This window comes from Camellia sinensis, chromosome 11, assembly GCF_055761805.1.
Source record: "Camellia sinensis isolate YWXY chromosome 11, ASM5576180v1, whole genome shotgun sequence".
Lineage (NCBI taxonomy): Eukaryota > Viridiplantae > Streptophyta > Magnoliopsida > Ericales > Theaceae > Camellia > Camellia sinensis.
In genome coordinates this window covers 110,893,602-110,905,877 of record NC_138971.1, presented here as the reverse complement: position 1 = coordinate 110,905,877, position 12,276 = coordinate 110,893,602, and the positions used below count along the sequence as shown (strand labels likewise).

Sequence of the window (12,276 nt, the reverse complement as noted above, 5' to 3'; positions counted from 1 at the left end):
TTTTTTTTGCAAGGGTTGGACATCCTTGGAGATCCAACACTCGTTTCAAGAGCCCTTCTTTTCGTAATAGAGTCAAATTCTAAATTGCCCGCTGGTCTCTTAGCACAGATGCGTGAAATTGAACCAACTTTGTCTCGTCTACTTTTCTCAACATCTGAGCCTTTAGCGTCCAATTCCACACGAGTTCTAATATTGGTATTTAGATTTCCAGTATTTTGGAGGTTTTTATTTGAGGATGGACCTTGCGGAGTCCTACCTACTTTTTCCAATTTATTTTGCTTCTATTTCTCAATTTCTTCCTGAAGCAAGCAATCTTCACACATCCAATTGCCTTCAGGAACTTTTTCCATCCTAACACCCATGCAGTAACTGATTGATTGAAAATAAAACAAAATGTGAATGTTCACATTTCAAAGAAACGAATAAGAGAAGATACCAAATGAACTACAGTAAAACTAGTAATGTCTAAGTGACAAATCATAAATGACTTACGTGTGCTCTGCCCCATCACTGCACTTGCTACAAGTTGCAAGAAAATCCTCCCGACCAGCATCACCACAGATATCACAGTCTTTTACCTGTTTCACCATGGGCACCAACTAAGCAATGTTATTCTAGCGAGTCAATCACAATAAGAAAGAATAGATATTACTCAAAGCAATATAAGTACAAAGCAAGTAAAGGCTAATAGACGTAAGAAAAAAATGAAAGAAATGAAGATAGCATGCCTTCACCAACATGAAAAATGTAATATATACATTGTTTATTGACCTTGCATTAGTAGAATCTTATTACCATAAGACGTATTATTTGTGGTTATAGTATTTCTACCCTCTTTCACTTACCATATATCAACAGCCAAAAGTCACAAAAATATGTATGTTGTGGATATATATATACACGCAAAAAAGCCAACCAACTCATGATGCGGACAAAGTGTCAGTGCTATCCACTGATGCAAGGCACACTACAACAAAAAGCATTTTTGGCGACGTTTTTTAGCAACCAAATTGAATTTAGTTGCCAATTGTATGTTTTTGGTGACAATATACGTGTTGGTCGCCAAAAAATACACCATTAGTAACAAATATCTCAATTCGTCGCCAAAAATGGTTGGTGCCAATTTAATTTTTTGCGCGGGAGCGCTAAAAAAGTTTTGGCGACGAAATTAATATATGGCGACGAAAATGTTTGTCGCCAATTTGGATTTTTTGGCGACGGAATTAAAATAGTCGCTGAAAGGTGAATGATATTTATAGCAACATAATGATTTTCGTCGCCAATAAATTTCTTGTCAAAACGACGTCGTTTTTTATCTGTCTTTTTTTTTTTTTTTTTTAATGACCGAATAAACAGATTGACCTAAAATGAGTCTTCTTTGTTTTCTCATTCCATAACCTAAAGCGGCACAACAGAAGACAAAGAGGTATGTTTTCTCTCCCTCTTCTTCGTCTCTCTTTCCCTCTCCCTCTCCTTCTCCCTCTCACTCCCACTCTCACTCTCACTCTCACTCTCTCACACTGTCTCATCTTCCTCTCTTTCTTCTTTATCATCAATTTCATTCTCTTGTTCGGCATTGCAGAACACAACACAATCAATGGGACTGATTTTTCCCTCACACTCTCACACTCTCTCATCTTCCTCTTTTTCTTCTTTGTCATCAATGTAATTTTCGGACTGATATTGTGATTTTTCGGACTGATATTGTGATTTTCGGACTGATATATTCTAATTTTTGGACTGATTTTGGAACTGATTTTCGGGACTGGTATATTCTGAATTTTGGACTGATTTTGGAACTGATTTTGTATTTTTTGGGGACTGATATTATAATTTTGGGTATGGATCATCTGGTTTAGGAGGGTATAATAGTTTCAGGCTCTGAATCTGAATTGTGAGTTGGTTACTTTTAGTCACTACTAGTGTATTGGGATATAAATATTTTGGCATTTTGTCTTGTCAACATAAGCCAGACCCAATTTGTAATGTGTATGCAATGTGTTTGATGTTATTATTCAACCACGTTGTCTCGTAACCCTAATGAATCATTGAGTTGTAACTGGAAATTGCGGTCAATGTGGTTAGTGTGTGGTACTGATTAGTTTGTTTTGGTTTTGTTTGGTGCAGGCAGGGGTGGACTTGGTAGCAGAGTTGGTGGGAGTGACATTGGGTCCAAAGGATAGGAATGTGGTGTTGCAAAACAAGTATGGACCTCCAAAGATTGTCAATGATGGTGAAACTATTCTCAAAGAGGTAACTCATAATTTTGCAGGCATGGACTGCCTTTCATTTCTCTTTATCCCTGGTGTAAAAATTGATTATATTTTTTAATTATTATTGGACTTTTGGTGATTCAAATCTTGAAGATAGTGGTTCTAACTTCTACATATGACAAAGAATTAGTTGCCATTCCAATTATGAGTGGTGTTAGTTTTTGAACAATGAAGATTGATGGTGTGTTTTATGGCCTTCTCGTTTTTCAATTTATACTAAACTTCCCCTTCATTTGTAGGAAAACCCTTATATGTTACCTTTAATATTTGTAAGTTCTCAAGTTTTAAAATTTTCGATTAATTTCAGCTCAAACTTTGGTATTTCAAAGTTATCCTTAAGTTTGTAAAGGAAACTTTTAGGTTCTTGGTATTTTGCTTCTGTTAGGGGCTTGGATCAACCCCAGAATATGTTCGAAGAAATGCTAAAGAAAACTTGTTCTAATATAAGAGACCAAGATATTATATATCGAGCTTGCTATTTGAGTTATTTGAGTTTTTTTACATATAGCTTATATATAATGTTAATTCAAAATTGTGCCAAAAAGCTTACTTTTTGTCATGTTTTCCGATGTGAGTTCAAATCTATGAAAATTATTTTTATTTTACATAACAGGAAAAAACTTTGTATTCATCTTAATGTTTTCATTAAAATATATGAATAGGTTCTCCATCTTATTTGAACTGTGTGGTTTACACTTAAGAAGAGCAGTAACACATGCTTTGATGGTGTTAGAATTATTAAAAGCCGTGGGTTTAGAAATCCTCAACCACATGAGAAGAAAGTAACGCCGCATCAAGCCTTCTCCTTTTAAATGGCTTTAATTTGCCTTAATTAATCAGATAAAGCTGGAAGACCCTTTGGAAAATGTTGGAGTGAAATTGGTGAGACGGGCTGGAGCTAAGACAAATGATATTGCTGGTGATGGTTCGACAACGTCAATAGTGCTCGCTCAAGGCCTAATCTCTGAAGGTGTGAAGGTATGACTGGGATGCCATTATATTATGAGCTGTATATCTCTCCCATTAGAACAATAAAATTACTTGTTTTTCATACAAATTGTTGTTGAAATGCAGGCTATATGTTAGATTATTAGTGTCAGTTGCATTTCCAAGTTACTCTTTCTATCTTTTATTTTATTTGTTTTATTTTTTTTTCAATTATAGGGTTTGTATGGCTGCTTCTGGAAGTTTTAAAAGACATGAATGTTGCTATTGCTCTCCATACAAGCTTTATGTTATCTGCTATTTCTCAAAGATTTCCATTCTCTAGGTTATTGCAGCAGGCATGAATCCCATTCAGATATCCCAAGGAATTGAGAAAACTACAAAGTTTCTTGTTTATGTGCTCAAACAGATGTCTAGAGAGGTATACAGTAATTCCATTCTTCTTTTAGTTCCCTGGGAAGGACTAAAGAATTGGGTAGAAAAAGAATTATGGCAAAGCAAAATATAAGTAGACATTTATGCTCCGTTAGTTTAGGCGGGACTTGGGCTTGTTTTTCATTGACAATGGAAAACATTTTCTTTGAACTTTGGTTTTTCATTGTACCAAATGCCAAAAAATGCGGAAAATGTTTTCCACTTTTAGAAGGTGAAAAACGTTTTCTGGACTAAAGAGCTATCAATGTCACCACACTAACAACTCCACCACCACTGCCACCCCACCACCTATGCCCTGAAAAGTTTGTGTAGAATTTTGTTTTTTTTGTTGAAAAATGTTTTCTGCCAAAATAAATGGAGCATTACTCAGTAGTTCATGCACTCGTGCTTGCCAAAATCAACTGAAAATATTGACTATATTGCAGGTTGAGGACCACGAGCTTGCAAATGTTGCTGCTGTAAGCGCAGGGAACGATTATGCAGTAAGAAACATGATTTCTGATGCTCTTCAACAAGTGGGTAGGAAGGGAGTAGTAACAATTGAGAAAGGGAATTATGCAGAGAATGCTTAACAGATTGTAGAAGGAATGAAATTTGATCGTGGATACTTGTCCCCTTATTTTGTTACTGATAGACGGAAGATGATAGTGGAGTTCCACGATTGCTAGGTAGGGCTGTTAACACTTTGTCAAGCATAGCATTTGTAGCATTGTCCCGCGGGGAGTATTCACAGGGTGCTTTGGTTGCAGTTACTTCTGGTCGACAGAAAAATCACAAACCCAAAGGAGATGTTTAAATTATTAGACAATGCTGTTAAGGAGAAGTACCCAATTGTGATAGTTGTAGAGGGCATTGAGCAGGAAGCTCTGGCTCTGATAATTAGGAACAAACTCAGGGGCATCCTGAAGGCAGCTGCTATTAAAGCTCCTGCCTTTGGAGAGCGCAAGAGCCATTACTTAGATGACATCGCTATCTTGACTGGAGGTAGTTGATTAACCACTAAAATACACCACAATTTGTATATTTGAAGTAAATAATGTCTATAATAAATCAAAACAGAACATTATTATAGCAGAAATACATTAATATACACCAGTTGGTGTTTTATATTATCTGAAGGCACAAACTAGGACTGACTATAACGATGATTGAGGTGTTGATAATGATGATATCATGGGAAAAGTGGCTAGAACATTTGAATTTAGTTAGTTTTAAATCCTAAAAGTGACTTTGCATCCATAACAAGGTAAATTTGGTCAAACTGTGGGTATATTTGTTCAAATTCCTCACATATTCATGTTCTGAGCTCATGTCTTGCAGGAACTGTAATTAGGGATGATATGGGTTTGACCCTAGAGAAGGCTGGAAAGGAGGTATTGGGTACTGCTACCAAGGTGGTGATAACTAAGGATTCTACATTGATAGTAACTGATGGGAGCACTCAAGCGGCTGTTAAGAAGAGAGTCTCTCAGATCCAAAAGCTTGTTGAGGTGCATAGAATATTTTCTGAAATGTTATCCATGCAGTTTGATCGTCTTTTTTTTTTTTCTTTTTTAATTTTAAAAAAAAAATCCCAAGAGTTTTAGTTGGAGCATCAATTGTGACATGAAAGAACATAAATGCATAGTACACAAAAGTAACCACATTGACTTAAAAGGCTCGTTCGGGTGCCGAAATTGTGAAATGACCACCAAAACCACCGAAACTTGGCATGAACAGCTTGTTCAAGCCTAAATAGACTTGTAGGAACAAACGGGACCTCGATTGGATCTCCGGTTAGAAAATTAGAAGGAAAATTGTAAAATACAAGACTTAAAAGGCCCGTTCGGAGGCCGAAATTGTGAAATGACCACTGAAACCACTGAAACTTGGCACGGACAGCTTGTTCAAGCCTAAATAGACTTGTAGGAACAAACGGGACCTCGATTGGATCTCCGGTTAGAAAATTACAAGGAAAATTGTAAAACATAAGACTTAAAAGGCCCGTTCGGGGGCCGAAATTGCGAAATAACCACCGGAACCACCAAAACTTGGCATGGACGGATTTTTCAAGCCTAAATAGATTTGTAGGAACAAACAGGACCTCGATTGGATTTCCGGTTAAAAAATTAGAAGGAAAAATGTAAAACACAAGACTTAAAAGGCTCGTTCGGGGGCCGAAATTTCGAAATGACTACTGAAACTACCGAAACTTGGCACGGACAGCTTGTTCAAGCCTAAGTAGACTTATAGGAACAAACGGGACCTCAACTGGATCTCCGGTTAGAAAATTAGAAGGAAAATTGTAAAACACAAGACTTAAAAGGCCCGTTCGGGGGCTGAAATTGCGAAATGACCACCAAAACCACCAAAACTTGGCACGGACAGCTTGTTCAAGCCTAAATAGACTTGTAGGAACAAACGGGACCTCGATTGAATTTCCGGTTAAAAAATTAGAACAAAAAATGTAAAACACAAGACTTAAAAGGCCCGTTCATGGGCCGAAATTTCGAAATGACTACCGAAACCACTGAAACTTGGCATGGACAGCTTGTTCAAGCCTAAGTAGACTTGTAGGAACAAACGGGACCTCAATTGGATCTCCGGTTAGAAAATTAGAAGGAAAATTGTAAAACACAAGACTTAAAAGGCCCGTTCGGGGGCTGAAATCGCAAAATGACCACCGAAACCATCGAAACTTGGCACGGACAGCTTGTTCAAGCCTAACTAGACTTGTAGGAACAAACGGGACCTCGATTGGATTTTCGGTTAAAAAATTAGAAGGAAAAATGTAAAACACAAGACTTAAAAGGCCCATTCGGGGGCCGAAATTTCAAAATGACCACCAAAACCACCAAAACTTGGCACGGATAGCCTTTTCAAGCCTAAATAGACTTGTAGGAACAAACAGCACCTCTATTGGATCTCCGGTTAGAAAATTAGAAGGAAAATTGTAATACACAAGACTTAAAAGGCTCGTTCAGGAGCCGAAATTGCGAAATGACAATCGAAACCACCAAAACTTGGCACGGACAGTTTGTTCAAACCTAAATAGACTTGTAGGAAGAAATGGGACCTCGATTGGATTTCCGGTTAGAAAATTAGAAGAAAAAATGTAAAACACAAGACTTAAAAGGCCCGTTTGGGGGCCAAAATTGCAAAATGACCACTGAAACCACCGAAACTTGGCACGGGTAGCTTGTTCAAGCCTAAATAGAGTTGTATGAGCAAACAACACCCAATTGGACTTACCGTTACAAAATTAAAATCAAAATTGTGAAGTTCATATCGAGGTTTTTTTTTTTTTTTTTTGTCAATCTAATATTGTTTTTTCTTTTTTCATGTGACAGATTGGCAATGGTGGAAAATAGTTTGGGCTGCAACAGAAGATTTGATTTTGTGTTTTTGGAAATATTTTGACATAGGATTTTGGTAAATGATTTATGGATTAAATGTTTAGCATCAAAATATTTGGTGTTGTGTTTTTGCAAATATTTTGACATAGGATTTTAGTAAATGACTTGTTGGTTAGATGTTTAACATCAAAATATTTGGTTGCAATTTTGAAAATATTTTGACTTAGGATTTGGTAATGTATTTATGGGTTTGATGTTAGTAGTTTGTAAGTACTTTGGTATGCGTGTTTTAGATTGTCAGAGAATTGTAATTATGTTTATTGAGATTTTTCATAGCTATTAATTTTGAATTAGTATGAATGTCTTGCACAGGTGTATTACTATTTACATTACATTTGTGTATATATTGTGCATAGGAAAACAAGTGTTTTGGATTATTTTGAACAGGAAAATTATTAAAATCAAAATTTGTGTACTGAATTTTTAGTGACAGGTGGTATTTTGGTCGCTGTTAATATATTTGGCGACAACATATTGTTTTTGTCGCTAAAAGTTAGTGGTTATTCCAAGAACTTTTAGCAACCAAAACTTACTCGTTACTAAAAACGTGATTTTTAGCGACCAAATTAATTTTGTCGTTAAATAGTACTTTTGGCGACGCATTTATTTGTCGCTAAAACTACATAGCCTATCCAAATTTTAACCTTTTAGCAACAAATTGTAATTTTATAGCGACAAAATATATGATTTTTGGCGACTAATTTTGCTCGTCGCTAAATGTCTACATACGATGACAATTTCTGATTTCGTCGCCAATACTTTTAGTGACAGGCCTTTAGCGACAAGTTGTACATTTGTTGCCGATTCTTTTGGCGACGGAATTTGTACTTTTGGCGACAAATTTTTGGGTCACCAAATGTGTTTTTCGTTGTAGTGGCACCCTAAAAATTCCTTAGGTTTGCAGGCTGAACCACAAGAGCAAATGGTGGATCAAGAAATTACAATAAGGCATATAAAGCTAAGGTTTGCACAACAGTGGCTTTCAAGACTACAGTTCAGATTCTAGTAATTAAAATTGTTGTCAACGATTCTTTTACAAGAAAACAAAGATAAAAGGAATCAAATAGAAAAGACAAAGGAATGAGCAATGTACCCTTTAGAGCACTTGGAAGGCTGGATGAAAACCTGGAGTGTAGAATGGATCGTAAACACTCTTGAATTAGGGCACTACTCTCTGCAACAACATCAGGAGAAACATTTCCCAAAAATCTTTCTGGATACCCGTTCGACAGAGGACCAGGTAGAAAGAAGAATCCAGCCTTGCCCAGTAAACAATGTCTTCAACCGACGATCGAGAGTGCAAAAATCACGGTACCGTATGCATACGTATGCTTTTGGCGAATACCCAGCAACAACCACAGCAGCGAATACCCAGCAATCGCTCCCTTTGTGTGAGAGAAAGCCAGAGGGCGATGGCGATGTGCGACGGATGTGAGCAACGGTGGTGAGGGACTTCGGTGAGCTAGAGAGAGTGGGCACCGATTGAGAGAAAGAACACAGAGAGGGAGAGGGCGGACCGAGACACAGAGCGAGATAGAGACAATGGAGTTTAGGGCTTATGACCAAATCAAAATTTCTGCTTATGACCATAGGAAATATTTTGTATAAGCGGACAATCCATCATACATGTTACCACTGCATCACTTTGCAGAATGCAGAATGCATGAAAGACAAATCAACATGTTTTTAATTTAGTAACCATTTAACATGAGGCTAGCTTGAGTTAGGCTTTTGCAGATCATATTAAAAGAGTTCATGAGGAAGTGAGGGAATCAATCACTATTAGTATTGAATCCTATGCAACAACCAATCACATCTGCCATCACTAGGTCGAGGCAAGCTACGGCCAGCGCAAGGTGAAGGCAACCAAGGCCAAAGCCAAAGGAAAGACAATGAGAAAAGGGTATCAATAGCTATTATTATGTTTTGAATGATATTTTATGATATCCACACACAAAGGGTCAGAATCTGTCCAAGTTTAGTAAAAAGGGAATTTCTCCCTTGATGTTATGTCAGAAATGGCACGCCTTATTTCAAAATAAAGATAACACATGAGATGATTTTGCTCAACTATTTTAAAGTTGATCTTGCTTCTAATGTCCATTATCAAACCAAAAACTATCTTAAATATTTTGTTGAGTAAACATATTTTCAAGAAAATTTTAATAAATGTTTTCTAGAATGGTGCATCAAAATTAGCTATCATGTCATTTGTTTTCCACTGTTTCACACAATAAAAATAATTCCAAATTATGTTTATTTTTTATGCAATCCCAACCACCAAATAGATTTCATTGTCATCTTTCTTTCCTTAATTATGTATAACTTCAATTTAAACACACTATTAACCAAAGAAACATAAATTCTGACAGAGGGATGGAGAATAAATTTGCAAAAATTTGACACAGAAGATATATACTTTTGTTTAAAAAGAAACATGCATGAAAAATATTCATGTAGTTCAATCATATTCTCTCTTTTTTGCTGTAATAATGGTTACCTCATCCTCACATAAACACATGTGAAAGTTAAAGGGAACCTTGGAAGCTTGAGGAGTTGTTAAACAGATGGAGAAACCATAAATATTCATAAGAGTTCAAATCCAATGAAGGAAAGACAAGGTAAAACCACCTAAAATTTCATTAAAAAAGTAAATTGAATTATCTTCTATCTACTTATCTTCCTAACATGTTTTGAGGTTGGTTGGAATCCTCCTCTTTCTAGTTCTTTGCTAACTTGTTCTTTTCAAGGCCCAATACATACACATATACAACTATAATTATAGAACTGGTTCAATTAGCAATTTAGATAAACTAAATACAAACAAATAATCTTCTTTATATGGACCAGTCAGCTGGAGTTGAGCTTGAACACAACTGGACAAACTTCAGAGTTCCAAAACAGGACCTAGAATAGGAATATCAATGTAAAATGTAAAGTTAACACACGTTCATAGTGCAACGAACAATCACTAATTCATGTGAAAGGTTGACAATCACTAATTCATGTAAAGTTAACACACATGAAAGGTTCGATCAATTCAATATGAAAACTAGTTTTTCATGAAAGGTTGACAATATGAAGACTAATTCATGTGAAAGGTTGACAATATGAATTGATCCAAAGTCTTCAATTGATCCATAGTTTTCTTTCAGACATCCAGTCTTCAACATTGAATTAGTCTTCAACATTGAATTAGATGTATACATTTCAATCTTAAAAATTATACGAAAATGCAAATGGTAGGAAAACAACAACGTTGCAAAGTCCTATTATTTGATTTCACACACACACAAAACACACACAAAAAAAACACACACACACACAGAAAATTACGACAAAAACAATAAAAAAAACCATAAAGGCTCTAAGCTTCTTGTTTAATTTGAACTAGAGAAAATGGGGCAAAAAACAGAAACGAATCATATCCTCTTACTCAAACTAGGTTTAACCAATCCCATGTAGATTTCAAAAGCGTTACTTGTAACTGTGTTTCCAAGCATATCCTCTTACTTAAGCATACACTTAATACTGACTGGGAAAGTCGACATCATTCATGTTAACAGTTCATTTTCATCAGTTTCTACCTACTCACCTGATCCCTTCTAGGTCTTTGTAACAAGTTTCTAGTTCAACCGATCAATATGGACAGAAACATAGCCAACATGTTTTAGTTTAAGAAAATGTTTGAGCCCTAAGATAATTAACCACTAAGGAAGAACATACAGGCCAAATAAGAGTAGTATACCTTCAAAGATAGCAGAAGAGTAATTGTTTCCAAGCTATGTTGGCCCCGATCAACATAGTCTCCTAAGAAGAGATAATCGATATATCTTATAGTCATACATGAAATTAGCATCATGATAAAAGGGTGGGAAAAAAATTGCTAGTAATTGCATAATCTCACTGAAGGACCTAGAACATGCTTTAAAAAGGCCAAACAGAAGTAATCACTTTCATTAAAGAAAAAAACATAATACGCAGACAGTAGACCTGTAAGAGCAATAGAAAAATGTAGTTCCATGGGAATGCCCATGGAAACATGACAATAAACAACAATTATTTCTAGCATTTTATGCATAATAAAAAGACCCTGCATCTAGCCAAAATCATATGTTGCCTCATATTATTGCACCTTGGACTCAATTCACAGTACCCAGTACAAAACAGGGTCTGAAAAGTATCATAGATTTTCAAAATTCAAATCAAGCTTCACAAGAAGTAATATTCAAATCAAAGAAACCACCATCAGGCCACCTGATCAAGCTCCTCGGTGAAGAAATATTCGAATCAAAGAAGCCACCATCAGTCCACCACCCTCAGGTGGTTCCGGTCTATACTTTTGACTATTGCTTTGTTTCAATGAATGCTTTTTACATATTCAATCCTATTTAACTTTTGATTGTTTGCATCACATCTCAAGTCTAACCAAACACCAGGCCGTGGCAATGCCATACTGATTCTTACACCAATAACTTAAAAAATGTATCCACGCAATATGTGATCAAGGCACAGATTTGTCAAAATTTCAATATAAAAACAAAAACACATAAAACAAGTTACAGAGGCTAATGTTTGCCTCTGAAACATTAGAAGAAGTTAGGGCCAATGATGAACTCTTTGTTAAAGGATGGAAACAATATTGGAATAAAATGTCAAAAAATGAAACATAATCTACGAACAAAAACACTTACGCTATGTCCCCAGCAGTTGAAGGTGAGCCATACTCATCAAATAGTCGCATAAGACCCCCAAATTGCCCATGCAAATCACCAAATATCTTGATAGGAGCCCTAAGTTGTAGAACACGAATCGAGTGAGTAAAGCTTCTTTCCCTCAGCCAGATCCCACAACAAAATAACCCCATCTTTCCCACCACTCGCACACAGCGACCCATCGGGCGACACGGCCACCGTATTCACATACCCAGAATGCCCAGCAAGCGAAGCCCTAATCTTACAATTGGTCAAATTCCAAATCTTCACAGTCCGATCCTAAGACGAAGACACAATCCTAGGCTGAAGATTATTAGGGCTAAATCGAACACAACTAACCCAATCGAGTTTCAATCACCATCCTAAATCGTGTACTTACACTCACCCAAAGTGTTCCACAGCTTGATCGAGCGGTCTCAGGAAGCAGAGACGATTTGGCGATTATCGAAGGAGAAAGCGACGGAGAGGACATCTTTGGAGTGGCAGACGAAGCGGCGAGCAGTGATGCCAGTG

At 36.5% G+C, this 12,276-nt stretch overlaps 1 pseudogene across 1 annotated transcript; it reads left to right on the top strand.

The window, feature by feature from the left end:
- The first annotated feature begins 1,175 nt into the window (after positions 1–1,175).
- Positions 1,176–7,344, top strand: LOC114260040 (chaperonin 60 subunit beta 4, chloroplastic-like; annotated as a pseudogene). Its single transcript, XR_014344594.1, has 9 exons — positions 1,176–1,189; positions 1,405–1,426; positions 2,128–2,253; positions 3,114–3,251; positions 3,544–3,639; positions 4,079–4,321; positions 4,403–4,637; positions 4,974–5,143; positions 6,983–7,344. The product of XR_014344594.1 is annotated as a chaperonin 60 subunit beta 4, chloroplastic-like (transcript).
- Positions 7,345–12,276: the final 4,932 nt, after the last annotated feature.